The 5,501-nt window shown below is 35.1% G+C and overlaps 1 long non-coding RNA gene across 1 annotated transcript; it reads left to right on the forward strand.

Annotated features, from left to right (window-relative positions):
- The first annotated feature begins 2,415 nt into the window (after window positions 1-2,415).
- Window positions 2,416-4,334, forward strand: LOC135775341 (uncharacterized). Its single transcript, XR_010543865.2, has 5 exons — window positions 2,416-2,746; window positions 3,111-3,207; window positions 3,348-3,433; window positions 3,514-3,628; window positions 3,770-4,334. It is a non-coding gene; the product is annotated as an uncharacterized lncRNA (long non-coding RNA).
- The last annotated feature ends 1,167 nt before the right edge of the window (window positions 4,335-5,501 follow it).

Here is a 5,501-nt window from a genome sequence, read left to right on the forward strand (position 1 = left end):
TTTCTCTGTATCTCTTTATTGTATTTACACCAAATTTGATGGGTGTCATCAGTGTCATGACTTGAGTCACCATCTATTGTTTCGGACAGTGCCCCCTAGTAGAAAAGTGATTTAAGGTTATTTCTCCGTATCATTTTAATCTTATTTACACTAAATTTGGTATGTGTCATCATCACAGTCTTGACCTGAGGCACTATCTATTGTTTCGGCACAGTGTCACCTAGTGGTCTCATTTTTTCTAAAACTAATGCAAACATAGATCTTAAATCATGACAGTCATCACGTATGAATCATTTTTTGCCATGTTCGGCTTGACCCCGGTATCGCTGCTCGCAGCTATATTTTAAAGGTTGTTACCGTGCGTGTACTCAGGGGCGTTGCACAAGATCTCGGGCCCTATGCATAGGCAGTCATGATGGGCCCCCATGTCCCACCCCATAATATATTTCAGACTTTTCAAGGGCCCTCTCTTCCTTTGGGGCCCTGGTAATCAGTACTGGTTTTACCCCCAGTCCGACGCCCCTGCGTGTACTAAACTACACTGTCGAAAAAAAAAAAGAAACAGTACACCTTTGCACCCAAAGAGTTCATATTAGTATCTCAAAGATACATATTGATACCATACATATCCAAATTAACCATATTATGATCATTTTAAAGGGTAAGTCCTGATAACTGGCCGGGGTACATATTTTGACCATATTTTCTAACAGTGTATATTAAAGATGCGTCTATAGTGATAGATTCAAAGGGTCCCGAAGATCAGTAAACGAGCAGATACACAGGGAACATATAAACTACTGCTAGACAAAACTATTAAGTACTAGCCACATAAACTGTATAACAGATTAGGATTAGTCACATGATCAGAGACTGCCCTCTGGTGGATCAGTACGGGACATAGTACTAGTTCAACTTTCTTAAATACTCAAAGTTACATTTCTCCTTAAAATTATGAAGCTGTATTGTTAAAGAGCACCTATTTCATTGCTACACAACACCAACATTACTTTGTGTATTTGGTATAATACAATGTGTTTGCGTTGTTTATGGTAAAAAAAATATATATTTTCCACATACCGTACATTTTTGTAGCTCCAGATTTCACTCTCTTTCTGAAATGCATGGATTTTGTACAAAACTCATCGATTTGAAAAGCTCCATGTCGCTGATTGGCCAGCTAATCTGTACGTTGTGATTGGCCTGAATACCTCTGACGCCAGCCGGAAATGTGACGCTTCTTACCATGTTTAAAAGATTTGCTCACAATGCAATGCTAACAGAAGTTAACTTACTCCTGAGAGTCCGAAGTGGGAGGAATTATGATAATGTCGGTCTTGTCTACATCACCTTTCCCAGAAAGTAAACTTTTGCCTACAATCCGTGTGTTTGTTTTAGTCCAAGAAAAGAGATTTACGTACGTCATCGTTTACCTTGGGGTTTGTACCTTTTGCATAATCGTTGACATGTACTAATACACACTTTCACACCAAAGGAAATGTAAAAAAGCGAATCTTTTAATATAAATTCACCCTCATTGCATTTCAAGAGCTTTACTTACATAAGATGAAGTATTTTAAAATAGAAAAACGAATGTAAGTGCCATTATAGATACGAGTTTACAACTTTACACTTAGACCTACACAGCAAAATCACCAGTGTTAAATTTTCAGGGATGGTGTTAAATACACAGTGTTGATGCTGTTTTAACACTATCTGGTAATAAAATAACACTGCCATTGCTAGGCCAGTGTTATATCCACAACAGTGTCAGTGTTAAACAAGGGTGTTATCAGATTTCACTCTGAGCGGTGTAAATCAAGCCACGCCTCCACTAAACATATCCTGTCAGGGATTTTACCGCCATTTTCTTTCACAGGAGGACTGAAGAGATCAGGTAAATCAGTCTCATAATATTCACATGGTTTGGCTAAATTAAACTGTTATTTCTCTGTCTGACTCTACGCAGCCATATGCCAAAAAACCTAAATAAGATATTTTTCCCATTTTATTTCCCCTTTGTTCGTTATTTGGTTCAGTTTAATCAGAGCTACCTTGTGTTACGTTGTTCCCTTGTTAGTTTAGTATAAAGTTAAACTGCTAGCTAAAAGTTTAAAACCAAGAAGGATAATATTAACAGGAGATATGAACGAAAGAATTGAACCATGATAAAACGCGACATGCACTACAAATTGAAGGTATGAAATTAAGTTAAATGAAAGCTCGTTTATTCACCATATGATGCTCGTTATGAGGTAATCATATAGGCTAGATACCGTGAGTTAACGAGGTCGTTTACATGCACGTGAGTGCACGGATATCGGTTAATTATTCAAATTACTGAAAAACACGGAGAAAACCGCAACCGCAACGTCATGTGTTTTTCTAAGATGTATGCAAACAGGGGAAATAGCCAAACCAACAATTAATTTGACCAAAACCTCACAATATATCATCATTTGTATGCACAGATTGGATGCATTGTGTGTTGTAAGCTTTTCGTGGCGCTAGATGTCAGACAGATGCAAATGGCAAATACATACAAAAGTGTAAAACGTGTAAGGCTAACGTGAACGTTTGTTTTTTTTCTGTCATTATAGATGCAAGTTTGGTGAAAGTTCACACTGAGTGCTTCAAATCATTCAGAAGAGATGCTGTTTTTAGGGCAGTTTATTAAAGAAGACCTGACATGGATGACTTCCAATGAGAAACGACTGCTAATACTTATATAAATTCATTACAGAAGGTAAGTTTATATATTTATACATATAAATCATTTTATTTGACATAACTGAACAGTTAACCAATCTTTTTAGTATATGTAGTTTTGTACATAATAATAATAATAATAATAATAATAATAATAATAATAATAATAATAATAATAATATGATTAATCTGGAAAGAAACTCACATGACCTGCTGCCAACTTTAATAAAAATATATTATCTTCTCATACATCGTTTTGCTATTGATGTCATATTAAATAGCAATCAAATTGATTACTATTTTGAAAATGTATAAATGAAGATTCATATTGTCTTGAGTGCTGTTTTTAATATAAAAAGAATGTTGAGTTTTCAGAGTCTTTATTGTCATTTTTGTGATAGGACCCTACCAGACTATATTTGAATACGGCATACCATGAATTCTGGAACTGTTATTCCTTAACCCAGTTTGGAGGATAAGAGCTTACCAACTAGTTATGTGAGTACACACAGTACATTTGTACTGTACACTGTCTCTAACATGATTTATTATACTGAGATGATTTTGATTCAAATAACGGTTAAAACTGCACCCTTTTTGGTATTTTCTTGACTCTTTTTGTCTTTGAAAATCTGCAGAAATATGCTGAGGTGATGTATTGCAAAATAGCCAACATACAACAATATGGATGACCCTCTGTCTGGTCAACAGGAGTTTAAATATGGTAAGTGTACATGGGTTTGCTACTTTTACAGTTTTAAAGTTTAACTGTATACTCATGGTGTTTAAATTCTGTTTTGCTAGGACGGGACAGTGATGTGGCAGCTCTTCCCTGGCTCATTCACCTCTTGCCTTCATTTGTGAAAGGAAGAAAGACTGGAGAGGGTCGATGTGCAACTGAAGCTACTGATTGTGCTGTGTAAGTTTTTTTTTTAGTATTTTGTTCTAGTTATTTATTCAGCAGTTAGATTGCTTGCATTGTTCACCCCATGTAAATGCATACAAGTTCATAAATACACATCAAATACATTCATCAAATACACTCTTTTAAAACACTAAGGTGATGAGCATCAATCCATGCTTTAAGGGGGATGAATCAGCACAGCCCTGCCTGCTCTGCGTTGGGAACAGAAGTTGCATTCAGAATTTTTGCATCATTCTGGACCAAAAAGCCATTCCCTCCATGATGAAGACCACTGATGCAGCCTTCCACTACATCATGAGTAAAACAACTACAGAACTAAATACCAGGTTGGAACGTATTTAAGAAAAATGAAACGTCTTTTGAATTGAAATGTCTGTTTTGTTATGGAAAAATCTTTAGTATTGTGAAGGATAAGCATTTCTGCCTGCCAGTAAGGTAATTGCAGTGTATTTTAATGTTCAAGTTTTGAGTAGGGTGGCTAATTTTTTTTAAACTCTCATTTGATATATTAAAGACCTTATAATAAGTGGTTTTCATGTCACTGCGCTGTGGTATAAGATAACTTTCATTATTCCATACTGTATTATGTTTTTTAATTGTAGCTGAGGTATTTAAATAAGCAGTATTAAATGCAAAGTGTTGTGTGTATCAATGTAAATATTAAATGTGATGTACTTTAATAAAAAGAGGTTTTGCAATATTTCTTGTCATTTGTCTTTTATAGAAACAACCCATTAGCAACAAAAGTGGCTATTAATCAGTATTTTAACACTTAACATTGTTGAATTCACATTACACCGGTGTTGACCTTAAATTAGGAGTGTTAATTTTTAACACTGTATTTCTGTGCCAACACCAGTGTAGTGTGGAAACAACAATGAATAGTGTTGAACAAAGTGTAAAATTTAACAATATTGAGTGTTAAATTAACATATAATGAGTGTTGTTAAATTAACACTACACTTTTGACTAAATTAACACAGTGTAGTGTGGACACATATACACACTTTTCAAGTGTTAAATTTGACACCCTGGGTGTTATTTTAACACCAGTGATTTTGCTGTGTATCCAACAGTGATGCAAGAGATGCATTAGCACCAGTTGCTGAGTAACCCGAAGACTGTTTTTTAATCCTATGCTGCTTTATGCATAAGCCATTGCAGGTGTTTATGGGAAATGTACTCAGTTATGTTCCACCTAACTAATGGCCAAGCTCCTAACTCTTAGCACCAGGTCAAGCATGTGTAGCCTTGTGCAAGAGATCACATGTAAATTTGTAATTAAACTATTTCATTTGTTGCACAGCTGTGCGAAATTGTATCTGTCGAATCCAAATATATACATGTTGTTTACATGTATTGGTTTAAATCACATTTATGTGAACGTAATCATCCAAACACGCTGAAAATGATGGGTTATTTTCAACACATGATTGGGTAAAATATGAAAAAGCAAAACAGTTAATTTAAATAAGCTAGAAAATGCCAATATTTGACCAAATCATGGGTTAAAACAACCCAGCGTGGCTTAAAGGGATAGTTCACCCAAAATTGAAAATTCTGTCATCTTTTACTCACCCTCATGTTGTTACAAACCTCTATACATTTCTTTGTTCTAATGACCACATAAGAAGATATTTTGAGAAATGTATGAAACTGATCATGGGCCCCATTGACTTCCATAGTAGGGTAAAAGAATACTATGGAAGTGAATGGGGCTCTTTAACTGTTTGGTATCTTCCTTTGTGTTTATCAGTCAAAGATATGTATACAGGTTTAGTGAATAAATTATGACAGAATTTTCATTTTTGGGTGAACTATCCCTTTAAACCTAATGGGTTGGTTTGTCCATATTTTAACCAGCCAA

The sequence above is a fragment of the Paramisgurnus dabryanus genome, chromosome 21, assembly GCF_030506205.2.
Source record: "Paramisgurnus dabryanus chromosome 21, PD_genome_1.1, whole genome shotgun sequence".
Taxonomy (NCBI): Eukaryota; Metazoa; Chordata; class Actinopteri; order Cypriniformes; family Cobitidae; genus Paramisgurnus; species Paramisgurnus dabryanus.